General features: G+C 37.7%; 1 protein-coding gene across 1 annotated transcript in view; it reads left to right on the top strand.

Moving 5' to 3' along the window:
* The first annotated feature begins 2,077 nt into the window (after positions 1-2,077).
* The window catches only part of cers2b (ceramide synthase 2b), a 36,034-nt gene continuing 23,594 nt past the window's right edge, over positions 2,078-14,517 (top strand). Inside the window, exon 1 of the mRNA XM_048152284.1 lies at positions 2,078-2,393. The gene's annotated coding sequence lies outside the window, so the exon portion shown is untranslated. The remainder of the gene's footprint in view (positions 2,394-14,517) is intronic.

Raw genomic sequence — 14,517 nt, 5'->3', positions numbered from 1 at the left:
GGTTAAAGGGTTAGTTCACCCAAAAATGAAATTTCTGTCATCAATTACTAACCCTCATGTCGTTCTACACCCGTAAGACCTTCGTTCACCTTCGGAACACAAATTAAGATATTTTTGATGAAATCCAAGGGGTTTTTTTTATCCCCCATAGAAAGCAACATAATTACCTTCATTCGAGGTCCAGAAAAGTAGTAAAGACATCATTAAAATAGTCAACGTGACTACAGTGGTTCAACCTTAAAGGAACATTCTTTTTTTTTTTTTTTTTTTTTGAAAATAGGCTTATTTTCCACCTCCCCTAGAGTTAAACAGTTGAATCCATTCGGCCGATCTCCGGGTCTGGCGGTACCGCTTTTAGCATAGCTTAGCATAGTTCATTGAATCTGATTAGACCGTTAGCATCTTGCTAAAAAATGACCAAAGAGTTTCAATATTTTTCCTATTTTAAACTTGACTCTTCTGTAGTTACATCTTGTACTAAGACCGACGGAAAATGAAAAGTTGTGATTTTCTAGGCCGATATGGCTAGGAATTATACTCTCATTCTGGCATAATAATCAAGGAACTTTGCTGCTGTACCATGAGTGCAGCAGGCGCAATGATATTACACAGCGGCTTTGACCCCCTGTTTGCACAGGGAGCTTGCCTTGCAACCATGGAGACATTTGTGAGAGACGCTGCATAATATCATTGCGCCTGCTACACCCATGGTTCAGTTTCTGCACGAGAACGCCCTCTGGCTTTCAGATGGAGAAGCATTTACTACTGATTACAGAGCAGTACAGCTCTGACAAGCTGCACATAAAATAATCGCAGCCTTTGCCAAATCGCGTGCAATAAAATTGCGATAAATCGTGCAGTCCTAGACAAGAATACTTTTTGTGTGCAAAAACAACACAAGATAATAACTTTATTCAACAAATTATTCTCTACCCTGTAAGACTCGTATGCAGTTGACGCAGTTCAGAGCTTACGTGTTTAGATCCGAACTCCAACTATGGCCGGCTCCTGCATTAGCATCACACGCATGTGTCGGGCTGCTCACGTGAACATCATCGGCCAATACAGAGTCGGCGTTAGGACGTAAACACGGAAGCACCGAACTGCATCAACTGCATCGTTGCTTTCTATGGGGAATAATAAAAAAAAACCCTTGGATTTCATCTAAAATATCTTAATTTGTGTTTTGAAGGTGAACAAAGGTCTTACGGCTTTGGAACGACATGAGGGTGAGTATTAAATAACAGAATTTTCATTTTTGGGTGAACTAACCCTTTAACTGTTTGTGCAACCATTTCAGTGCATACCAGTGTGTGTACTCATGCACTATTCTAAGCCATTTGTAGTATAAACAGTGTGAGTAGTTTTGTTCACACTACAAAAGTGCACTTCAAATACCTGGATGATGCAATTATTTAACCAAAAAATGAAGTGTGGAATGTTGGACACTCAACTGTCGCAGCGTTATTTACTTAGCCAAACGAGAAGGGCTGTCAGACTGTGATGTTGGATGAAAACATAACCCTAAAAATATACCTCATACACTAGATGGTTGAGTACATAGTGCATAGGTGCATAGTGCATGTCATTTTGGGAAACAAAAACAATCATTTATATTTATATTTATGTATGATATTGTTTCATTAAATGTTTAAGTCAGATCATGTATGTGGGGAACCGATAATACATTTTAAGTAGGCTACAGATATCTGGCAGAAGATGTTTTATGTCATATCTACAGTAGTGAGTCTCAGAACTTCTGGCAAGGAACTTCTCTCAAAAGTTTTGAACTCGTTATTCCAGTAACATTAGAATATTCGTTCAAAGTTATCTGGTCTTTAATAATGTTCTTAAAAAGTTAGCTGGTCTAAAAAAACTTTATGTGTGGAACTTTTTTTTCTGAAAGGTTCCAAATGTTGAACCAATATTGTCTAACATTTTTTAAACGTTACTAATTATTTAGCTGGGCAACTTTCAGAATCCGGAAGAGTCCCCCCGACCCATTCTCCCCTCCCTCTCTCTCTCTCTCTCTCTCTCTCTTTTGAGCGTCATGATGTTTAAGTCCCGCCCGTTCCGTTATTCCTCTCTCTTTCTCTCTTTACCGACGCCTGTCCCACTCCCGTGCGCTCATCACCGGAGCCAAGCGGAAGAAACTCTGATCCCACAATCAGGAAATACCATTCAAACTCACCACATCTGGCGCTTAGTGCAGCACTTTCTCCGCTAAACCCATTTTGACCAAGTAGAAAACTTTTTTCTTGCGAGAAGAGATGTGGGTGGTAAACAGTCTGGCCGAACCGTAACCCACTAACAGAGCCTTAAAAACCAGCGGACAGAAAAGCGCTTCTGGAGCGACAAACATCACGGTCCGCTGTTTCTGTTGACCGACTGAAGTGAGTCTCTCGCCTGTTGTTATTACAATGTGTAATATATATTACTTTGTGTGTGTGTGTGTGCGTGTGCGTGTGTGTGTGTACTTAACCATTTTGGTGACAAATTTGTTCCTGTCTAAACACCCTTTTGACGACGTCCTCAGGGTGGGAGTTATAGTGTTAAGTTATATGTTAGTATTTATGCTAGCTGTATATAAAAATAATAGAAGTCTATGAATGCCCCAATTTAGATGTGTGTGTGTGTGTAGGTGTATGTGTGTTTGTAAAATCTATTTGATTAAATGACTCCTTTAAAGTTTGCTAAAATAGAAAGGTCTCAAGAGAAAAGTTAATCTTAAAGAGACTACAATGGGGCTAAATGGCCAAAAACAAATGAGATTTTTGGCTCCCATATCAAAACTCTGTTTTGTATATATTGATTATTGATGGAGTATCATAATTTGTGTAAAAATACATAGTGAAAGAAGTTTGTTTGCTTAAAAAAATGTGTAAATATCACGGAAGCAAAATGGTACATCAATTTTTGGTCCCACTTTATATTAAGTGTCTTTAACTTCTATGTACTAACTTTTAAATTAAACATTAGATACAATGCACTTATTGTGTACATATCCATTTTTACATTGTACATTTATGACCCTGGACCACAAAACTAGTCAATGAATAAATACGTTTTCCATTGATGTATGTTTAGGATAAGACAATATTTGGCCGAGATACAACTGATAGAAAATATGAATTCTGAGGGTGCAAAAAAATCAAAATATTGAGAAAATCACTTTTAAAGTTGTCTAAATGAAGTCCTTAGCAATGCATATCCATGCACAAAAATACATTTGTTAAATATTTACAGTAGGAAGTTTACAAAATATCTTCATGGAACATGATCTTTACTTAATATCCTAATGTTTTTTGGCATAAAAGAAAAAATTCCAATTTTGACCCATACAGTGTATTGTTGGCTATTGCTACAAATATACCCGTGCGACTTGTGACTGGTTTTGTGGTTCAGGGTCACATTTAAAAATACCTGCATGTAATTACAGCTGTAGTTAATGCCTGTAATTACATTTATAATTACACTGTTGACCCTTCTCTTACACCCTTAAACCCACCCTAAAACCTACCCATACCACCAAACCTTTCTCTAACTTTACTCATATCCCACCTCAATAGTAGCACAAGTGTTTTGCAATAGGCTACAACATCAACACAATAAGTACATTGTATCTAACAATATATATATATATATATATATATATATATATATATATTTTTTTTTTTTTTTTTTTTTTTTTTTTTAATCTAGGTACATAGTAGTTAAAGACACATAATATAAAGTGTGACCAAATTTATCTTTATTTAATCACTTATGACCTAGTATTTTTTAAGAACTCGCATATTATTCTGTTTTTAGTATATGAACGGTGTACACCTTGAAGCAACAACATTTTTCCAGGCATATTTCCTAAATGAATCTCCACTGTGATTTTATCAGTCAGTATGAGTAAACTTTCACATCCTCCACATCTAATCAGTCTTCCCTCACTTATGGAAACCATCGCATGATTTCGGTGATTTTTCTTTTCGTTTGATGTTTGTGCTCATCTCATTCAGTGTGCGCCTTTAGATCGGTGTGTCTTTATTCCCAACATAAAGAAGGCTTTTTTAAAATCATAACCAGTTTTCTGTCTGTGTACGGTGTTTTTTGCTATTTAGTGGGAAAATAAAAAACAGGGCAGTTTACTACAGGAGGCCTTTAGTTGTACCTTAGATGGAAAAGTTGTGATCGTCTTTTCTGCCCTATTGTGACATACATCTGAGTGAAACGGCTTTTGAAGCAAGAGAAAATGTAGGGCGGGGCTTGATTCTGTCCACTGGGAATTGAATGGATGATTGTGGTTTGCTATTGGTGGATCTCACGTGAGTGACAGGTTGCCCCGCCCTCGCGCCAGTAAACATGTCATCGGGGAGGAGAAGATGTCATTGTGAGAGGTAGGGGAAGTTATTTTGATTAAAGATAACGAGGGAACATGAATTTAAAAAAATGTTAATTCATTAATAAAGGTATTTGCTGCAATATTCCATAAAAAAATTAGAATAGTCAATTTTGATTTCATGGTGACTTTAATGGGAATTCAATGGGAATCCCCGTTTAGACAGCCAGATAGACATGTGCATGTGTGTGTGCATTCATGTCCACTGAGCTGGATCGTATGATGGACCACAGTTCAAGAGTCCACGTGTTTTCCTTTCGTCAGCTCTTTCTGTCCATCTGCTATGAAACATTTACCCAGCACTTCATGAGGCTGCAGCACAAGTTTGCCCTGCGATTTCAACTTAAATTGGAGCTTTCTCGAAATAAAAGATGACACACTAACATGAGACATCAGAACAGATGAGTGTGCGTCCGCTTGAACCATGTGTGGAAGATGTGACTAATAAACCATCAGCTAAAGACCAGAATGACACGTCACATCTTTAAACATCTGCTCTTACCTTTGACCTGATTAGAAGTGACAGAGCGAGAAGAGACCGGGGCTAGTTGTCACACTTTACCCCACCAAATGATTCTCAGGCTAGGTTAATTTTTAAAACGATCTTGCTATTACAGGTTTTCATCTAAATATACTGTATAGTGTAAAAAATAATGAAATACAAAATTTATGGAACAGCAAAAGTCTTCAATAAAGGGATAGTTGTCCCAAAAATGGCATCATCATCATTTACTCGCCCTCAAGTTGTTTCAAACCTGTATGAATTTCTTTCTTCTGCTGAACACGAAAGAAGATATTTTGAAGAATTGAAGAACCAAACAGTTGATGGACCTCTAGTATTTTCCCCCCATACTACTGAAGTCAATGTTTGGTTACCCATATTTTTCAAAATATCTTATTTTGTGTTCAGCAGAAGAAAGAAATTCATACAGTGAACTCCGGGACAACTTGAGGGTGATGACAGAATTTTAATATTTGGGGCAATTATCCCTTTGAATGTCTCATCATTCAAAAGCTCTAGATATGACAAAAACCTGACATACAACTTGACTGCATTATTGAAATCAAATATAATTTAATGGACCCGAGCTGACATGAACTAACAATGAACAGTGTTTTTTTTTTATTTTTTTTTTATAACATTAACAAAGATACAGTGAATACTGTAATAAATGTATTTTAATAAATGTATGTTAGCAAAGTCCCTTTAAGACAAGTCATTTCACTCGGCGGCCATCTTTGAAACGCCTCTCGGGCATCCTGGGCAACATGCAATCTCTTTGAATGGGGAAACATCAAATTCTCCAAAACTGTTCGCCAACCTTACGATTAAATTTCATATTTGAAATCACCAATGAAATCTAACAACAACCGGCTCATAAATTTAGTTTCTAAACGCTCGAATCATGACAAAAAAAAACTATTTTTCAGGCTGGATCAAGCTAATGCGCATGCGCAGACCTAAATGACTGTTTCTATAGAAACCGGTGATTCTAACGGCTGCTGAAGTGACGCGATGACTTTACCAGTCGGCGATTGGCTCTTATTTAGAAGGCGGAACTTATTCCGCCATATTGCGCGTTACACTTTCTCCCATTCAAAACAATACGAGTGACACGTCTTGTGTTATTCTATAGTCTTTGATGTTAGTTAGTTAATTGAACCTTATACCAACTCTTGTCTAGATTATTACTAATAAACCATCATTATGAAGATGCAGTGGGAATCTCAGTGCAAGAGCTGTTAAACTTCAGCTCTGAATTAAAACGCCTGCCATTTTTCGCTCAAATGTTTTCCATTTAAAAGTATGAAACATTTAAGAATTCACAGTCACAATAAAATGAGTCTGATTTTAATACCCAAATCAACTCAACAGCAATGCAAAATCACTCCCCTAATGTTCCATCTACATGTTAGAACATCTGCTGTTAGATGTTCAGATGTGTTTAACACACTTTTTCCTACACCCAGTGATCCGTAAAGGATGTCTTTCATCAGTTCTTAGGGAGTTAATGCTGTTTTAAACTTTCCATTCATCATCTCATGCTTTCATGATTTGCTGTTTGAAGTTCATGGTGCTCCGATCAGGATTTTTTTGGGGCTGATCACGGACTACTGGAAGCAGTTTCAGACGTGACTATTTGAAACCTTCTGTTTATCATGTAGTATTGTTTATTTAGCTGTTCTTAACAACATTGCATATTAAGCATAAAAACTAAGAGAAAAGAAAGTATATGCTGGTGACCAACAATTAATTTTTTAGCCCGGTACTCGTTATTTTGACCATACTTTGGTTGTCCGTCTCAGAGCGTGTGCACAGAAAGCCGCTTCAGTAACAGTATCTCTTTCAGAGTTTTAATAACTCTTGGTAACACTTTATTTTACAGTGTCCTTGTTACACGTTACATGTACTTACTATAGTAATAACAGTAAATTATGCATAATTACATGCAAACCCCCCCCCCCCCCCCCCCCCCTCCTCTTTTTTATTATAAAGCATCTGACTGCATTTTACCTCAATCACTAATTTAGCTGATTTGGACGTTCAGTTTGGGCTTTTTGTTAAGTTTGGGAAATGTCCGCTAGACGGAATGTGGCACAATAATAAGTGTTAGAAGCTCAAATCGAAAATACACATGCACAGCCCTACTTTCTTGCTGTCATTGCTGTATAGGGTTGCTGTCATTTCAGTGTCTCTGTTGCTGACAGCTGAAGTGATAAACGGTCCCGTTCTCTTTCTGCCTTATTACTTTGAAAACAGCTCATATTCCTTTATGTGACAAACCTTCAAATGTCTGATGAGGTTGGTGGTGTTGAAATGTTTTTGTTGCCTTCAGCCTCATGGGATTTCTTTGGCACACATTGCAAATTGATTGTCTTTTTCAGACACCTTGTAGAACGGTCAGATTGGTGAATGTAGTCATTTTAGCTGCACATAGAAAAATTTTGCGACTTCTTATCAGCTTGCAAAGAGACCACAGATGAAACTATTTAAAATGATCATTGGGCGATAACACTCGGCAGCTAACTGATCGGAACACCCTTATTTGTTGTCTGTGTTGTGTGTTATCAACATGATCACTTTAACCACCTCCTGATATGAAGGACTGACAGCGTCTGATTCAATTACAGGAGTATTCAGAGTTTCATAAGACTACATTCAGACTGCAGGCAAAAGTGGCTCATATGTTTGCTCATATGTGACTCAGATCTGTTTATTTCATGACAGTGTGAACAGCACAAACCACATGGAATCTGATTTTTTTTATTCTGATTTGGGCCACTTCCATATGTCGTACTAAATCCGAAACAGGTCAGATGTTTTGCAATGCACCCTCAGTCTGAACAGTCGTATCGGAATTTATGTGACTTTTACGGCACTCTTGATCGGCATTCGTCACGATTCTGCGCTGATGTGGGCCACTCAAAGATTTTACCTACAGTAGTTCTGGGTGCTCCAATTGATGCTTCAATCATTATCAGCCGATAATAGCTTTATAAAGTTTGATCGGTGGTCTCAGCCAATCAGATTAGGGTTGGGCCGATAGACAATGCCATCGTCCATTGCCGATGGCTAACAGACATGTTGAACCGGCATCGTGATTCCAGATCACAATACAAATTACATTCAAAACAGTTCAATGAACACAGTGAAGATTTTATTGTTCAAAAAATCTAGTATAGGTTACTAGATGTTGTACACAAACTAAACCACTGATATTCAAATGACGGACCGCAGACCCCAGCACGTTTCCATCTGGACCACGAGGCAGAACGGTCCTGTGGAATTGGGCTACTTTAACAGTGTTGCTGCGGGTTGTTTTTCATGTCCGCGGGTTGAAGTGACCCCAATAACAAGATATTTAGCCCCTTGGAATGCAAATTTTACCAGAGGAACCCCGCCAAAAATGCGGATTTTAAAACCGGTGCGGATCACAACCACAAGCACTCAGGATTGTTTGTGGTAATGATCTTACAGCGCTGTATCCTCTAGTAGTTTTATCTAAAGCCAAACATGCTTAATTTATGCTTTAAGCAATTTCAGCTCCGTTCACATTAATGGTGAGTGTCCACTGGTGCAAAGCAGAGTCAAGTCAAGTCAAGTCACCTTTATTTATATAGCACTTTTTACAATGCAGATTGTGTCAAAGCAGCTTTACATTGATAGCTGGTACATAATTTGGCTGCACAGCAGCTCTTAAATAATAGTGTCAATGCAGGCAGATCAGAAGCACTGTTGAATAAATGTCAAGAATACTATTGAATATCAAATGTCAAGTGTCCCCAACTAAGCAAGCCAAAGGCGACAGCAGCAAGGAACCCAAACTCCATCAGGTGACATCAGGTGTGTGAGCGTTTTTAATTCATTCCAATGGAAGTTGAGCTTCCCAAGGGAGCCCAAGGTAAAATCAGAGATGGGGTTAGAGCATTGCAAGATGAGCATTTATGGTTAAAATGTATATACATTTTAAAAATTTTTTAGAAAATGAGCAATCATTTCACTAGATAAGACCCTTGTACCTCAGCTGGGATCATGTAGAGCCCTTTGAAGCTGCACTGAAACTGACATTTGGACCTCCAACCTGTTGAACCCCAGTGAAGTCCACTATATGGAGAAAAATCCTGGAATGTTTTCTTCAAAAACCTTAATTTCTTTTCGACCGAAGAAAGAAAGACATAAACATCTTGGGTGACATGGGGATGAGTAAATCAGGAAATTTTAATTCTGAAGTGAGACAATACTTTAAGAGGTCACAACATGACATATCAATCTTCTATTGGTAACACATCTTCACCTAATACAGATTTGGAGATCAGAGTTCACTAAACTTGATATCAACAGAGTTGAACTTATGTTATAATTTCTTTAACTGAGTTCTAATGCATTTGTATAGTGGTGAAATTTAGTTTGTTTCTTCAGATCAGGAACAAGAACTCTGACACAGGATCCTTGTAGACTAGAATTAGAAACCGATGATTTCATTGATTGACAGTGGGCATGCTATGATGCAGACACACTGGTGTTGGTTCAGCTGCCTGAACAGACATATCATCAGCAAAAATCATTCCGTAATACAGCCTCACCAGGCAATGTAATTACTACTCACAACAAACCCGTTTACACAAGGCCAGTAATAGACATTTGACTCCCAAATATTTGTTGCTCTCTTTACAAACACTGACCAGGCTTCACATGCTGCTGTTGATTAGTTCGTTTTCAGTTCTTGGCTTGTCATTGACCGACATGAATGACAAACAAACCACCTCAGCATTACTAAGCAAAACCTCAGTGGTGACCAGCAGGTGGAAATTTGACAGCTCCTCTTGACAGTTTGTTGTAAATTATGTAAATTCTCTTTGCAATAATGATTGTTTTTGGTTAAACAAGATTTCTTTTTGCATTTCTAAAGCAAATGATGTGGTTCTTATCTGAGCAAAACCCAGGGCCTCAGTGGTAAGGTGTTGTGAGTGATTTCTAGGGCATTGCTATGTGGTTGCTAAGATGTTCTAAGTGGTTGTTGATATGCTGCTATGTGGTTGCTAGGTGGTTTCTGAAATAGTCCACCCTCTCTTCGTCTCTATATATGACTCAGCTCCCTCTTTCAGTGGAAGTCCGGGGGATTTTTTTTATTCTCTGCCACACAAAATCATGAGTATAATGGCTTAGAAAAGCATGTTCACAAGAGTCGTAAGATTGAATGAGTCTTAAAATTGAAGATTATTCTGTTGAACTTTTGCAGATCAATACTTCTTATTGTTTTGATTGATTTCATGCCCTGTGGTTGTTTCCTAGCGAGAGGAACACAGTTTTGATTCTTCATCTATCTGATCAACTGATAATCTAATCAGTGCCATCTTAAATTTGTCCAGTCAGCTGGTCTATATTCAGAGGACAGCCAGTGTCAGAGCATTTGACCTTGTTGAATAAATAATTTATAATTCCTTTTACCTTGTCTGACACATATCTGAGATTGTCTGATGTTTTCCAAAAGACAAACATACAAATGCCATGTGCTAAAGGTTTGTCTGGTTAGCATGGTCTAGTTAGCCCCTGCTAGTAGATTCATAGATGGTTCATAATCTCTCCATTTAAAACTGCAAAATTTAAATCACAAATACTTAATCTGTAGTCAATATTTTTATCCCTTAAAACTCATCTTTGATCACCAAAATGACATATGTAAATGTTTTTTTCCTTGAAAAAAAATCTTCATGCCTTAAAATAGCTTGAATGTAACTCTACACTCTTGCCTCATTTAGTATATGCGATTCTATGAATATGCAAATTAGCCCCACCTCCACTCACTCACACCAGTTCAGAGATCCACTCATTGACGATCACACATTGACGTGATTGGTTAAAAGGTAGTTTGTGACGTCAGAAACACCATCGATTACAAACCGTGTTTTTGGTTTACTGCCGTTTTAAGGAGAAAATACTCAGCAATTGTGTAGACCAGAGGTTCCCAAACCGGTCCTGGAGGACCCCCAGCCCTGCACATTTTGTATATCTCCCTATTTCTAAGACACATTTCAGGTTTTGCTGTCTCTACTAATGAGCACATGAGTTGAATCAGGTGTGATATATGAGGGAAACATACAAAATGTGCAGGGCTGGGGGTCCTCCAGGACCGGTTTGGGAACCACTGGTGTAGACTCATGAATTTGCACATGGTTTGTCTTAAAGCATATTAAAAACACCACATAGACATATAAACAACATTAAAAGCTTGATTTACACCACAGGGGGTCTTTAATTATATTGTAGTAGCAGTGCCATGTAGAGTAAGTGCTCTGAGATAAATGGAAATGTCAATGGATAGCTCTGTTAAGGTATTAAAAACCTCTGAGAATCAACACACGCACACACAGACACTTGTATATCATTCACACACTCACTCCGCCGATGTCTGCATGTGTTTCCAGCACTCAACAAAACCATGTTCCTCACAAAATGCTTCCTCGCGTTCCTACTAGACACACACACACAGCGCACTGATAGGTTCAGCAGAGAATGGTCAGAGTGGAATCACATGACCTGAGCAGCCAATGAGGTTTTAAGAGCAGAGCTGTCATGAGCGGGACGGGGCGTCTGACCCTCACAGGCGTGTCTGACTGTGGTGAAAAGAATGCTTGCATTAACACAAGTTCTGAATCAACACAACAAGAGCGTTTAACTGAACTTTATCTCACCATACTCGTAGCATGTTCGCAGTATTTCACTTCTAAACACACTTTTGTGAAAAGAAGTACACTTTAGCATACTTTTAAAAGGAGTAGCCTACTTATAACAGAAATATACTTTAAAAGAATATGCTGAATGTAATGTTTTTGGACACATGTTAATCGCAATTAAATGAAAATGTTTTATAGTTTAAATAGTTTAAATTCATATTAAACGCAATTAGCAACTTTAGAGTACTTTTTTTCACCCACTTAAGAAGGATGTAAGTACATCTATATGTAATTTAATAATTATTTCTATTGACTTTGAAATATGGTTAGAGTGTACTGCTGAATGTACTGACAAGCATTTATTTGCTTATGTCATGTATTTAATTATATTTCTAATTTCACATTTGTAATGATGAATTTTGTACATTTACAATATATTAAAATTAAATGTAATAATAAATAGCATGCTACAGTAAAATTATAATCAAATACTTTACATGTGCTTTATATGTTAGTCAACACTTTACTTCTTTAACACTTTCATGCATAGAGGTCACTACAGTGGACATCTATTCAAAAAGCCATTTGATTGCACTGTTGAGGAATTTTGAATGAGGATTTTTTTTTTCTCCTAACCAAGATTTACTCGTAACATCAAAAGTAATCTGATTATGTAATGCATGTTACTTGTAATGCGTTACTCATAACATCAAAAAGTAATCTGATTATGTAATACATGTTACTTGTAATGCGTTACTTTACTCGTTACATCAAAAAGTCATCTGATTGCGTAATGCATGTTACTTGTAATGCGTTACTCGTTACATCAAAAATGTAATCTGGTTATGTAATGCATGTTACTTGTAATGCGTTACTCATAACATCAAAAAGTAATCTGATTATGTAATACATGTTACTTTTAATGCTTTACTTTACTCGTTACATCAAAAAGTAATCTGATTGCGTAATGCATGTTACTTGTAATGCGTTACTTGTTACATCAAAAATGTAATCTGATTATGTAATGCATGTTACTTGAAATGTGTTACTTTACTCGTAACATCAAAAAGTAATCTGATTATGTATTGCATGTTGTAATACATTGCTTTACTCGTTACACCAAAAAGTAATCTGATTACATAATGCATGTTAATTGTAATGCGATACTCTACTCGTAACATCAGAAAGTAATCTGATTACGTAATGCATGTTAGTCGTAATGCGTTACTCGTTACATCAAAAAGTAATCTGATTATGTAACGAATGTTACTTGAAATGTGTTACTTTACTTGTTACATCAAAAATTAATCTGATCACATAATGCATGTTAATTGTAATGCGATACTCTACTCATAACATCACAAAAATAATCTGATTACGTAATGCATGTTGCTTGTAATGCGATACTGTACTGGTTACATAAAAAAAAACCTGATTACGTAATGCAAATTACTTGTAATGCGTTACTTTACTCTTTACATCAAAAAGTAATCTGATTACATAATGCATGTTACTTGTAATGCGTAACTCGTTACATCAAAAAGTAGTCTGATTATGTAATGCATGTTACTTGAAATGCGTTACTTTACTCGTAACATCAGAAAGTAATCTGATTACGTAATGCACATTATTTGTAATGCATTACCCTCAACACTGCTAATTTCAGTTGAGATTGAAAACACCTGATTTTTTTCACAGTCTGAAAACATCAATAGATCAATGTAGATTTCAGTCTGAGGTTTTCTGAGAAAGGAAAACATGTAAAAATGTGTCCATTTTGAACATAATTAGAATGATCAGTTAATAAGGGTAAATCACACTGGAGGGAGCGTGAGTGTTTTCTACATACACTATATTGCCAAAAGTTTGTCTTGCACATGAAATTTAATGACATCCCATTCTTAATCCGTAGGGTTTAATATGGAGTTGACCCACCTTTTGCAGCTATAACAGCTTCAACTCTTCTGGGAAGGCTTTCCACAAGGTGTATATGGGAATTTTTGACCATTCTTCTAGAAGCGCATTTGTGAGGTCAGGCAGTGATGTTGCCGAGAAGGCCTGGCTCGCAGTCTCCACTCTAATTCATCCCAAAGGTGTTCTGTCGGGTTGAGGTCTGGACTCTGTGCAGGCCAGTCAAGTTCCTCCACACCAAACTCACTCATCCATGTCTTTATGGACCTTTCTTTGTGCACTGGTGCGCAGTCATGTTGGAACAGGAAGGGGCCATCCCCAAACTGTTCCCACAAAGTTGGGAGCATGAAATTGTCCAAAAGCGTGAAGCGTGATTCGTCACTCCAGAGAACACGTCTCCACTGCTCTAGAGTCCAATAATGGCTTGCTTTACACCACTGCATCCGACGCTTTGCATTGCACTTGGTAATGTAAGGCTTGGATGCAGCTGCTCGGCCATGGAAACCCATTCCATGAAGCTCTCTACGCACTGTTCTTGAGCTAATCTGAAGGCCACACAAAGTTTGGAGGTCCGTAACTATTGACTCTGCAGAAAGTTGGCGACTTCTGCGCACTGTGCGCCTCAGCATGCGCTGACCCCGCTCTGTGATTTTACGTGGCCTACCACTTTGTGGCTGAGTTGCTGTTGTTCCCAATTGCTTCCACTTGGTTATGATACCATTAACAGTTGACCGTGGAATATTTAGTAGTGAGGAAATTTCACGAATGGACTTATTGCACAGGTGGCAACCAATCACGGTACCACGCTTGAATTCACTGAGCTCCTGAGAGCGACCCATTCTTTCACAAATGTTTGTAGAAGCAGTCTGCATGCCTAGGTGCTTCATTTTATACACCTGCGGCAATGGAAGTGATTGGAACACCTGAATTCAATGATTTGGAGGGGTGTCCCAGTACTTTTGGCAATTTAAGCCTCGTTCAGACTGTCAGTCAAAATCCGTTTTTTGTGCATATCCGATTGAAATCCGATCAGATTTAGC

The sequence above is a fragment of the Megalobrama amblycephala genome, linkage group LG13 (assembly GCF_018812025.1).
Source record: "Megalobrama amblycephala isolate DHTTF-2021 linkage group LG13, ASM1881202v1, whole genome shotgun sequence".
NCBI lineage: Eukaryota > Metazoa > Chordata > Actinopteri > Cypriniformes > Xenocyprididae > Megalobrama > Megalobrama amblycephala.
This window is presented reverse-complemented; position numbering and strand designations above follow the sequence as displayed.